At 42.0% G+C, this 13552-nt stretch overlaps 1 pseudogene; it reads left to right on the forward strand.

Moving 5' to 3' along the window:
* The first annotated feature begins 3882 nt into the window (after positions 1-3882).
* LOC103113203 (DNA repair protein RAD52 homolog) lies at positions 3883-13251 on the forward strand (annotated as a pseudogene).
* Positions 13252-13552: the final 301 nt, after the last annotated feature.

The following is a 13552-nucleotide window of genomic DNA, read 5'->3' on the forward strand; positions in this document are numbered from 1 at the left end:
TATAACATAAAATGCTGGCTCTTCAGATGTGGTTTTCACCATGTTATTGAGTAGGCTGGAGGATTTCAGTCTATCTTCCACCAGAAAACAAAGTCTGCTTTAAATTAGGAAGAACAAAGTTCCACAGCTGACATCCAAGTTTCCCATTCTTCCTAATTTGTAGGCTGAGTCGAAAACACTATAAATATTTGTCTTACTTTTAAGACTGTTTTCTTCAAGACTTAGTCAGAGAGTCTGCCATGAGACCAACCAAGAATCCAGGCTCAGGACAAGTTGGGTTGTGGTGCTTGGAAGATTGTTTCTGCTTTCTGAATTTGGCAAGTGCCTTGACATGGGAATGCACTATAAACTTCCACAGACTGACGTCAAATATATCTATTTTCCTATGGGAAGATACAGGGCCCAAGGACTCCTAGAACACTCTTTGTTCTCTTTTCTAGAAACTTCTGTTGTCTATGATATAAACACTGCATGACAGTAATGTTGAGTTAATTCTAATTCATTCTATCTGTCTATCTATCTATCTATCTATCTATCTATCTATTATTGGATAGTGACAGAAAAATTGAAAGGGGATGGGAAGATAGAGAAACTCCTGAAGCTCCCCTCCCCACCTCCTACAGATGGGGCCCAGGGGCTCAAACCTGTGTCCTTGCACACAGGGATATGTGTGCCCTTCACCAGATTCATCATCATCTGGTCTGAGTTAATTCTAAATCTTTAAACTGTTTTGTACATGCTATTTCCTCTTCCTAGAATACCTTTCCCTCACCTCTGCTGAGCTAGCGACCTCCTCCTACTCCATGAAGACTCACTGTACTCTTCTTCTGGGACAGTGTCTCAGAGGGTCCAGGGTTGCCAGCAATGATCAATTCATTTATTTACTTATTTTGTTTTTTATTTATTTTATTTTTGAGAGAGACACACAGAGAGAAAGACACAGAGAGAAACACCAGAAGACTGCTCAGCTCTGGCTTATGGTGGTATGGGCGACTGAACCTGGGACTTTGGAGCCTCAGGCATGAGAGTCTTTTTTCAAAATCATTATGCTGTTTTACCTGTCATGGACAAATTATTTATTAAAAAGTGTTAGGCCTTGGCTTAAAGTCTGTTCAACAGCAAATGCTCAGTGAGTAATTAAAGGCAGGAGAAGTACTGAAGTGCAAAGCATATGCACAAATAAATAGAGTTTTGGGTCTTTAGAGAGAATTAAAGATTAGGGTCTGTGGATTGCTCCCTAGGCAACTCCCTCAGCCTATCTGGTCCAACATCTCCTTCATAGGTACAAGAAAAGAGTCTGATCAGAGATATCCCTGAGGCTGCATGTCCTGAGGCAGAGCTGAGGTCCCCTGATTCTCAGTCCAGGGTTCAGCCTATGAAATCTAGATGTCCCACATCCTCAGAATGAGAATCATTCTCAGAATCGAGTGTAGGATCCTTGTAGTGGTGTGCAGGGTAGAACACATAGTTTAGCCTGTGCAAAGACTCAGGCTCAAGCCCCCAGTGTCCACCTGAAGGAAGGAAACTTCATGAGCAGTGGAACAGTTCCATAGCTATCTCTCCTGTCAAACTCTCTCTCCTTCTCTCTCTCTCTCTCTCTCCCTCTGTCCCTGTCAAAAGGCAAAAAAAAATAAAAGGAATAGTGCTGGAGTCACTGTATAAGCACGAAGCCCCAGTGACTATTCTAGTAAAAAAAAAAAAAGTAATAAGTTTCTGCAGTGAAGAGTCAAGCTCGTGGAATGGACAAAGACTTCCAGAGACAAGATACTGGAAGTATATTAAAATCACTGCTCTGTGGTCTGCTGGTTTGGCAGCAGACAGAGGATGCTAATAGGAATAAAGTGATGGGGAGAGGAGTAAGGAAGAACTCTGGGATGGTGGGTGGAGGTAGATCTGGTTAAGCACACATAGTACCAAGCTCAAGGACCCAGGTTCCCACCAGCAGAGGATCTGTTTCATGAGCAGAGAAACAGATCTGCAGGTACCTTTCTCTTTTCCTCTCTCTATCTACTTGTCCTCTCTTGATTGCTCTCTATCCTAGCTAAAATAAAGAAAAAAATTTTTTTTAAAAGGAAGAAATGGCCAACTGGAACAGTGGATTCATAGTGCTGGCACTGAGCCCCAGTGATAACCCTGGTAGAAAAAAAAAAACAAACTGGGATGGAGACTTGTGCTTTTCAGGCCAGACCTACTGGCCTGAGTTAGCACAAGAACCAGGAAAAAGTGTTACAGAACCTTCCTCAAATCAAAGGCTTCAAGCATTTCACATCTGGGCATTCGCTCAGATATTAAGTAAAAGTAACACTGTAAAAAAATCCTCTTACAGGAAGAAGTGGTTTGAATTTCCTATTTGAAGGAGCAGGCTTTGTGAAATAAAATTCAGTGGAATTAAATGGAAGAGGGATATGTCTGCAGTCTTCTCTGCTGGGACCTTGATGTCTGTTTCTTAGAGTAAAAGATTCATTCAGAAATGACCTCCCAGGGGGTTAAAGGGAGAAGTTGAACAAAGAATCTGGATCAGCTATAATTAGACACATTTATACACAATGACAGCAGTTCTATGCAAGTCATATCTCTCCCTCTGTGGATCTGCTTAAATTTTCCCCCAAATGCTGCTGCAAACTTAAATTCTCAGAAGGGACGTGATTGGCTACAGAAGACACAGCAAGGCAGGGTTTGCTCTCTGACTGATCCCACCCCTTATCCCCCTAGTTGCTCTGTCAAAAACTTGACATTCTCTGAATACTTAGGATCTCATTCCAAGAGAGATTCTCTTATCTTCTGGTTGAGAGTGCTGATCAGTCCTTTAACCTGCTTTACAAAACTCAATTTTGTATGACTAATTCCTTTTGGTGGTCAGGAACATTAGACTCTGAGGGTCTGGATACATGAGAAGGTTTATCTTTATTATCCTGGGATCCCCCCAAGGATAGGAGACTGTGTAGATATTCAGAAGTGAGGTCCTGCTCCTGCCCCGTGCCTGGATCTTTCAAGTAATTTCACACCAAACCATTGAAGTAGGATTCATCACCCCCTCTCCCCCATTTGAGATGGGAAAACTGAGGCAAATGAAAGCAGGTGATTTTTCTCAGGCTACTCTGTTTGATTATTTCTCTCAATTAAAAAAAATGCAATGAAGGGGAGTGAATCTATGGTCTCAAGTGTGCAATACCATTGCTTGGCTGTCTTTGAAGCCTAACATTTTAAAGAGAGGTAAAAGAGGGAGAGACAGACAGAAAGACAGGAAATACAAGAATAGAGACACCACAATAGAAACAAACCATTCATGGACCTCTTCTGGTGCTTGCAGTTGGATCCTGGTACATAGCAAAGTGTACACTCTACCTGGTAAGCTCTTCCAGTTTGGGTAGTCTTTTGGACATAAAGAAGTTTCTGAGTATGGTAGAAGTAGAGAAGGAATGTGAAAGGATGGCTCAGACACCCCAAAAGATGTATGTAGCCTTCCAGTCTCTTGTGGGAATGGCATACCATGGCATGTCAGCAAGCAGGAGAGGCTTCTTGGAAGAAAGGACATTTGAGCTAGGCTATAAAGATCAGAAAATTTTCTGCAGGATGATGGAGTGGGGAAGCTATGCATGAAAAAAAGTCTCCAGAAGCATAGCTGCTTTTTTACAAGCACAGTGTCACTGTCAGAAAACAGAGGAGAGATCTGGGGTGAAACAGCAGGGATGTTGAATATGGTTGTTTTATGCCCTTAGATGAGGTTCAAAGCAAAGGTCTCTGATATTCTCTGAAGAGAGAACACCCAAGTTGTTTTTCCTGTCCAGAGCAGAGTAAACAGGATTACTGGAAACTGTGGTGGACTCAGCTGGACACGTAGACTGCTGGCTGACTGGTCCTAGGAGATAGGGCAGTGGGGAAATGGCCGAGAACACCAGCTACCCTGGCCTCTGGACTTGCATCCCTAGGGGAACACCTCCATTGGAACAATCTGTCTCAGGCTCTTGGAACCTCTATTGCAGGTCAGAAAATATACATAACCTTTGACTGGTCCATTCCTCATCTTGGAATACGAAAAGGAGGTATAGTAGCTGAGGAGTATGAAGCAGTATGTGCCAAGATGTTCAATGCAGTATTGTCTTGATACTGGAAAACTGGAGTCACTATAAATACCTAACAATGTGTATTGGCTAAGAAACATGTAGCTTATCAATATTATGGAAAACATTAGTCACTAACAATCTTGTTATAAAGGAATATTCGTTGACAAGGACAAGCTGGGCTATTTTGTCAAATTAAAAAAAAAAGGTTTAAAATAGAACGTACTTTGTGATTTCAGTTATATAGTTCATCTTGCATTGGCACTAACTGAGCATTTACTTTGTGCATGGACTAGTTTTAAAAATTAAAATGATATAAATATATGTAATCCTGAAAATATTTTATTATCTCTGCTTTATACATAGGGAGACTGACACACAGAATATTTAAATAATCTTCCCAATGTAATACAGTCATTAAAAAGGCAGGACCTGAATAGGAAAAAGCAATTTGGTTCCAGAATCCTTCCACACACTATTTAAAACTTATCCAACTTTCTCTCTTTCTTCCTGTTTTTCTCTGGTAGTTTTTTCCTTTCTCATTTTAGAAGATTTATACAGGGAGTTGGGCGGTAGCGCAGCAGGTTAAGCACACATGGCACAAAGAGCAAGGAATGGCATAAGGATCCCATTTCTAGCTCCAGGCTCCCCACCTGTAGGGGAGTTGCTTCACAAGTGGTGAAGCAGGTCTGTAGGTGTCTATCTTTCTGTCTCTCTCTCTCTCTGTCCTCTCTTCCTCTTTCCATTTCTCTCTGTCCTATCCAACATCGACCACATCAATAACAACACTAATAACTACAACAACAATAAAAAAATGGGTAACAAAAGGAAAATTAAATAAATATAAAATAAAAAAGAAGATTTATACCAACATGTCAGCCATGTTTTAAATATTCTCCTTCTTAGACAAGATATAACAAGTATTTCCACTGTAGTGAATATTGCAGGTGGTGTTCATTCGAGAACATATGCATCTTTTTAAATTAAAAAAGAAAAAAATTGAAGGAAAAACATGAAAGAGAGACCACAACACCACAGTTTCCCTCAGTGCAGTGGGGACTGGACTCAAACCTGGGTCAAGTACCTGGCAAAGCAGCAGACTATCCACACGAGCTATTTCACTGGCCCTGCAAATCAGCATCTTACCTGTTGGAACCTATTCTAGATTTTAAGCAAGTTCAGTAATGAACAAGGCCAATTATTCTATAAGACTAATATCCTGCAGGGAGTTAACAAGTAAATAAATAGCCAACACAAGTACCAGCCGAAATGCAGTGCTATTCAGAACTGCAGTGAGACTTGCAAGGGTACGACCATGAGCTTTAAGGGTTAAAATGTAGAAAGAGGGTAACCTTTATGAGATGGCATCCCAAATTCCCAGAAGGACTAAGATATGTAGAATATGTGAGTGTTATTTCCATATATATTGTATATATGCATGTATATCTAAACATAAAGACATATGCACCTGTATCTACAACGTTGTCAGTATACAAAGGTTAAAGTACCTGAGAGAACAAACAGTAAATTGTTATCATTTAGATCGGGCGGTAGCACAGCAGGTTAAGCACAGGTGGTGCAAATCACAAGGGCCTGTGTAAGGATCCCGGTTCGAGCCCTTGGCTCCCCACCTGCAGGGGAGTCACTCCACAGGTGGTGAAGCAGGTCTACAGGTGTCTATCTTTCTCTCCCCCTCTCTGTCTTCCCCTCCTCTCTCCATTTCTCTCTGTCCTATCTAACAAACACAACAATAATAACTACAACAATAAAAAACAACAAGGGCAACAAAAGGGAATAAATAAATAAATATTTAAAAAATGTTACCATTTGGGGTATAGGAGTGAAGGGTCTATTAACTTCTTTTGGTTTATTCAAATGTTTCAGAATGTCTGTGTGTCAAATTTATTTCAAAATGGAAGAGTAAATGTTTACAATAAATGTGTTAAAAATAGAAACAGAAATGATCACTTTATAGCTAAAAAATAGATTCCACGGGACTTGCTGCTGAATGACTTTTGATGTGGAAGGAAATAAAGGGGTAGGTGGATGTTGGTACCTTGAATGAAATGGACATCTGAGATGGGGAGGAGGAGAAGAAATTAATACTTTTTTCTTGATTCTGTTACTGAAATGCCCAGTAGATGCAGTTTGCACCTTCTCACTACATCTTGCCATGTGCTCACACGAGTTTATTAGAACTAAAATAATTCTTTTCTACTAATGAAGGGGTTAAGGTCAAGAATGAGAAAACAGTTGCATAAGGTCTTATAGTACATCAGCAGTTAAGTTAGGGGCCAAAGTCTGATCTTTTAAGTCCATTAAGCACAGCACTCCTAATTCTACTGAGTCATAAGAGACATTCCATACATATTTTTCTCTGCTTCTAAGATTATAGACATTGAATGTGTTGGCACAAAAAAAAAAGGGGGTAGATAGCATACTGGATATATATAGATACTCTCCTGATTGACTTTCCATAGTCCCAAGTTCAGTCCCCCACAGTACTATAAGCCAGAGCTGAACAGAGCTCTGGTAAGAAAAGGAGGAGAAGGAGAAGGAGGAGAAGGAGGAGAAAGAGGAGGAGAAGGAGGAGAAGAAGGAGGAGGAGGAAGAGAAGGAGAAGGAGAAGGAGAAAGAGAAGGAGAAGGAGAAGGAGAAGGAGAGGAAGAGGAAGAAGAAGAAGAAGAAGAAGAAGAAGAAGAAGAAGAAGAAGAAGAAGAAGAAGAAGAAGAAGAAGAAGAAGAGGAGGAGGAGGAGGAGGAGGAGGAGGAGGAGGAGGAGGAGGAGGAGGAGGAGGAGGAGGGGGAGGAGGAGGAGGAGGAGGAAGGGTAACAAAAAAGAGGGGAAAAAAACCTGGTACATGAACTCAGTCTTAACAGGTCATCTAACAATGGTTGAGACACTGTATTTTTTTTCCTTAGAAATTATGAAAGATTACCTGTGACACATGAACCAATTTTTTTTTTTTAGTATTTATTTTATTTATTTATTCCCTTTTGTTGCCCTTGTTGTTTTATTATTGTAGTTATTATTGTTGTTGTCGTTGTTGGATAGGACAGAGAGAAATGGAGAGAGGAGGGGAAGACAGAGAGGAGGAGAGAAAGATAGACACCTGCAGACCTGCTTCACCGCTTGTGAAGCAACTCCCCTGCAGGTGGGGAGCCGGGTTCGAACCGGGATCCTTATGCCGGTCCTTGTGCTTTGCGCCACCTGCGCTTAACCCGCTGCGCTACAGCCCGACTCCCCACATGAACCAATTTAATCTTCAGGTGCTGTGGTGCTATAAGCTATACCTTCATTACTCTTAGTGCTAAGTTATCATTCTTTTTTAAAAACTTATTATCCTATAGTTGTTTTTAAAGGTCTAGGTAAAAACCACCTGGATCTATATAAAAAGAGTGCCAATGGAAGAGTTATGTGGTCTCCAACACTATTGGACAATAGTTATTTATTCAATCTTAGGGCCATGTGACTTAAAAGTAACTTTGGAGGTCATACTTGTGACTGACCTGACTTCTACCAATTTGGGGACCAATTTAAAAATCTTAAAAAGACAAAGCACTGCAGCCACATAAAGTCAATTTTATCATTTAAGCGCTACCTAGCTACCTATGAAAGCCCTGCTACCTCCCTCATTTAATCCCCCCAATAGCATTTCAACATCTTTCTCTCTTTCTTTCTTTCTTTCTTTCTTTCTTTCTTTCTTTCTTTCTGTCTCTCTTTCATTCTTTCTTTTCTTTTCTTTTTCCTTCAGGGGCTTATTGCCTCACTATGAATCCACTGCTCTATAGCCATTTTGTTTTTTGATTTTTTTTTTTTTTTTGGAAAGAAAAGAGAAATTGAGTGAGGAGGGGAAGATAGATAGATAGATAGATAGATAGATAGATAGATAGATAGATAGAATGAGAGAATGACCCACAGTCCTGCTTCACTGCTTGTGAAGCGACCCTTCTCCTGGTGGGGAGCCGGGGCACAAACCTTATGCTTAGTATTATGTGCACTTAACCTGGTGTGCCACTGCCTGACCCTCCCCCTCCCAACAATAGGCTTTCAAGGCAGCTTTATTAACCTAGTTTTACAGAAAAGAAAATTATAGCCTAAAGTTTAAAGCACATAGTCGCACACTAACTGTAAACCCCCACTGGCCTCTGCCAAAGCCCCACACCTTTTCCATTATACCACATGACCAGAGTGGCCCTCACTGCTCCCAAAGACTAAAACTAACCCGAGCCTAGGTGTAAAAAAGTGAGTTGCCTTGGAGTTGTTTGCAAGTCCTCACCACCCTAAGTCAACTATCTGTATTATTTCATGGGCTTGGTATGCACACTTGATTTATGTTGGCATAGAGCAATCTATAAATTATGTCCATGACCCACTGAAGCCTCTTCTTCCATTGAAGATGTTTATAGAAACAGGAAACCTGGTCTCTGCATGAGCATACTGGTCCTCTCTGTCAACATCATCATAAATAGAGGTATCCAGGATCTCTGCCTGGACTATTTTCCATAGATACTCAGCAAGCCTAGGAGGCCTGACATTGCTGAGGAGGAGGAAAGAGACCCTCCCTTGTGTCTAGAATTTATCCTAACAAGAACCTCACTTAACTGGAGACCATTAAACAACACCCCAGCCATGCCCCACCCTTTCTTTGTTGCTGGTAACTGGGTTTTGTTCTTTTAATGCATACTCTTCTTCACAGTTTCCATCTGCAAGCTCCTGACCTTGGAATCTAGTGTGTGCTGATAATCTTTGCTCTTGGAAGGGAGAGTCTGCTTAGTAGACTCAGGACCCCTTTAGGCTCACTACTTTCCCTAGTGAGCAAACCTCTCCTCTCATAGTGGACTCTCATAAGAGTCTAGGGAGAAAAGGATGCTCAGAGTATCTCCTATTTCTTTTCTTTTTTGAAGGTAATGGGACACAGATGAAAGGTTGCAGTATTTGACATTGAGTTTCGCACGGGGTTTAGCACTAAGCCTTCCCTTTGCATGGGAGTTTTCTAGTTCATTGAAGATTATTACCACATTAGCCATCATATCAGCATTTATGAAAGGGCTGCCAGAAAACTCAGCACATTTCTAAAGGACTTAGTCAAATGGCACTACTGCAGAAGGGTGGGCAGACTTACGAGCTTGCCCAGGAACTTGAAATGGTGGGGGTCATGGAACATCCACTATATGGGTTATGGGCTGAGTGGTGTCCATCTATCTAAATTCATTATTGAGTCCTGACCCCTAGCGCCCTGAATATGACTGTGTTTGAAGATAAGGATTTTAAAGAGGTGCTTTAGCTAAAATCAACTAGTTCAGATGGAACTTAATTTAGTATGACTGGTGTTCTTATATTATAAAATGAAGAAATTCAGACATAGATATATACAATAACACTGTATGAAGACACAGGGAGATAGAGGCCACTAATAAGTCTAGCAGAGAGGCCTCAGAAGAAACAAACCTTGTTGATTGCTTGATCTTAGACTTCCTATCTCCAAGATAATGAAAAAATGTATTTCTGATGTTTAAGCCACTCAGTCTCCATTGCTTTACTATGGCACCCCAAGAAGATAGATATACCAGCCTCCAAATTTGAAAATGGGAAAGAGGAACCAATAACTCAGGTTTCCCTCCTCCAAGCCTCTGACCTACTGCTAGAACCTCCCATGAGTTGAACCCACCTGAAAACCAGATAACTTATCCTGTCAACTTTGATCATAGCAGAGCTCTAGATAAGGACTAAGCAGATTCACTCATTCAAATATTCAGCAAACAGGAACATAAGAGAGGAACATTTTAATTTGATTCCAAAGTGCACATGAGGTTATTCAGAGAGATAGAGTGAACTCATGCTAGGAGAAGGGAGGAGCAGTAACAGAGAGGCAAAAAGGATAGAAACCTTTAGAAGCAGAGGCTGAGATAGACTTAAAGTAAGTGTCTTTTTTTTTTCTACTTTCATGACTCATAATATGAAGATCTGTGTTGAACACTTGTGGCCTTGTGGCACATTGACAAGAACAGGATTATTTATCCCTGGATTCAAGCTGCAAGACCAGCACTTGCTCCTTATGCCACCTTGGGCAAGTCACTCAACCCATGCAGGCTAGTGTTTTCTCTCTGGTCAATGTATCTATCAGTTCTTTCAGGCAATATTTGGGTTCCTTCTCAGTTTCAAGTCTCAAGGGTGCATGATGATGACCTTGGGACTCTATAGCACAGGGAGAAGCAGACCCTTTTCTAATCTCTCTAGGCCTATAAAAAGGATTCCAGCCTTTCCAAAGTGCTCTGAGAACACACATATTAACAGGACTTCTCAATGTTTCCAGTGACATAAAGTCTGGATAAATAACAGAAGTGCTAATGCTTATGAGTATGCTCAAGTTGTAGCTGAGTTTGGGTTGTAGTTGGAACTGCTAACCTGTTATATCAAAGTTCCTAGGCATTCGTATCATACTGCCCACTCATCCTAGCTAAAAACTTGATTCATGGCCTGTCTACTTTATGCTTCTCTGAATATTTCAGTCCTGCCCATTCTTTTTCAAGAATCTGGCATAGATACTTCAGAACACAAAAATATGAGTCAATTCTGTTGCATTTCTAGGTTCCTTCAGCACTAATCTATCAGTAGAAAGTAGTTTTGTGCTTTTTAAAGAGGAAAGTCTGGTCCACAGCTGTATAGGTCAGGGAATACCAGGACTGGATGGACCTTCAAAGTCCACCATCTAGTCTCTAATCTAATACTCCCTACGAGTTAGTCCATGTGGCAACCAGTGATCACACCAAAACAGATGGGATCCTACTACTCCACTGCTTAAAATCAGTTAACTCTATGATTTACTACCCAAAGTACTTTCATGGATGAAAAATAAATATTGTTATTTATTATGATCTAGGATACCAGACTTAAGCCAGAGGGGCTGCTGAGCCAACTAGGGAAGTCAGTCTCTGTGTGACTGGCACATCTACCTCTCCTGTGCTCTCTTTAGCTATCCTGCAGGGTCCAACATCAATGGGACAACCTATTATTAACTTGAACACTCCTCATTTTTCTCTGGCCCCTCTGCCTTGTCCAGGCTGTTCCTTCTGCCAGAAATCCCTCACCCCATACATTTTATTCTTAAATTTCAAGCCAGGTGTCTCCAATGTGAAGCTTGCTGATGCCATAGACAGAGGGAATTTCCTCCAGTAAATATTGTTTTGTTTTCCTGCATATAGGTCTGGCTTATGTGAACATGTTGACCTTTCCCACTCAACTCTGAACACTCACAGTTAAGAGTCTGAGTCTGAGTCACCTTTGTCTCCTCAGTCACATGTCCAGTGTTTGTGTCTGACCTACAGTCAATATTCAGCATTTTATTATTGCAGTTGCCAGATGAGAGCATTTGCATTTGTTATTCTATGCTCTCCCCTCCCCTCCCCCCAATATAACTGTTGATATGCAGGTGAGATATCTCAGTGAATGGGATTTCTTAAACTTGTCAATTGTGTTAAGAAGATAAAAGTTTATTTCAGTGAAGCTGCTATGCCTCCTGTGTTGCCAGAATCTTCAGAGATGGATGTATGGCTTTCTGTATCTCTGACAGGGACAGATTCTAATTTCTTTTTTTTTTTTAATTTTTTTTTTATATTTATTTTTATTTATTTATTCCCTTTTGTTGCCCTTGTTGTTTTATTGTTGTAGTTATTATTGTTGTCATTGTTGTTGGATAGGACAGAGAGAAATGGAGAGGGGAGGGGGAAGACAGAGAGAGGGAGAGAAAGATAGACACCTGCAGACCTGTTTCACCGCTTGTGAAGCGATGAAACACCTGCAGGTGGGGAGCCAGGGCTTGAACCAGGATCCTTATGTGGGTCCTTGTGCTTAGCGCCACCTGCGCTTAACCTGCTGTGCTACAGCCCGACTCCCAGATTCTAATTTCTGGTGGCTAAATACATTGTGTTAAAAAGTCAAAACTGGAGGCTCCCCGACATGCTCTCCGGGCTCCTGTCTCCCAAGTGCAGCAGTGCAGCTGCTAGCACATCTGCGCTATGCATTGAACAGGTGACTGCATGTGTTTTCATACCTGGAAAGAGTCCAAAAGCAGTTTGTAGAGCATCATCATCTATGGTGCCTATATACAGCAGATTAGTACCAGACCATCCAGGAAGTCCTGAGACAGAGACTGGGCTCAGAATATGTAAAGAACACCAAGCAGATAAAACACCACATGGCTGGAGGAGGCCAGAAGGTCTGCTACATTGAGGGTCACTGGGCAAATTATCTTGCCAATGAGATGTTTAGATACAATGGCTGGGCACACTTTATCATGCAGCAGAATGTGGCATAGCTCCTATCATGAAGAGATAGGCTATGGCTTCAGTGACGGCCTCAAGTCAAAAACCTTGTCCTTGGAGAAGGTGTGGAAGGAGGCTGTGTCAGATGGACTGAAGTTTTGGGTATGCACTTGAAAATTGCATTCTGGACAAAGACAACTTGATGTCACTGAACAAGCTTCCATGCCAGTTGCCTCTTCAAGTGGATTTAAATAACACAAAGAGACAAGATTTTGAACTCTCTGCGGAGGAATCAAGATACCATAGCTGCAGGTAGAACACTGTTTTGGGACTCCCAAAGCCACAGGAGGTAACCTCCCCTTGCAGACCAAGCCACTTGGGCCGTCCCCACACCTTGACACAGGGAGCAAGGACAGTAGCTACTGGTGTCCGGCTCCTGGGTACAGTGACGCTACCTACCAGCGGAAGCCCCAGCAGAAGCAGCTGCAGCAGCAGTTCAAGGGCAAATGGAGACATAACAGCAAGTCCAACACCCTGCTCACTCAGTGGGAAAGAAGGGCCAAGTAACTGTAGGGCCGCCACCCCTGGCCCCTGGGAAGCACAGCAGCTCAGTGATGGAGCCTGCATATCAACTCATGGCAAAGGAATTTGAAGATAGCCTTGAGATGTGGGACATGTCTCGGAATTCATGGGACAGTGTAGCAAAGCTATCCTCCAGACCAGAAGCACTTCAGGCCCTTGCTACAGTGGTCACAAAGAACCAGATCATGGCCTGGAGCAGCAACCCCCAAAGCCTCTGCCATCAGAACATACAAGTGGAGCCCTGGCACCCCCAGATCCACATTGCTGATAAACACTTAACAGGCATCTCTGACTCCAACAGCAGAAACCTGGACATGAAAGGAGGCTGCATCCATCGTAACTGAGGTTGAAGCCACGACACTGACAGGCACAGAAAGCCTTTAGAAGGAAAACTTTTTTTGATCATGAAGTGATTCACTCTCCCTAGGGAATGAACTCTACTTCCAAGGACTGACCTTGCTTCTCTCTGGACTTTGCCAGAGATTGTGACTGTGGTGACTTGCTGCTGAAAAGCTGTGCAGCCGGAAGATGTGCTCCAGGGAAACCTCACCACCACATGGGGGAGAGGCTGGGAGATGAAATGCTCTTGCTTTGGCTTTTGGCGTTTTCTTCGCTATTTATTCCTAAAATGGTATGCTAATAAAT

Source organism: Erinaceus europaeus, chromosome 13, assembly GCF_950295315.1.
Source record: "Erinaceus europaeus chromosome 13, mEriEur2.1, whole genome shotgun sequence".
NCBI classification, from domain to species: domain Eukaryota; kingdom Metazoa; phylum Chordata; class Mammalia; order Eulipotyphla; family Erinaceidae; genus Erinaceus; species Erinaceus europaeus.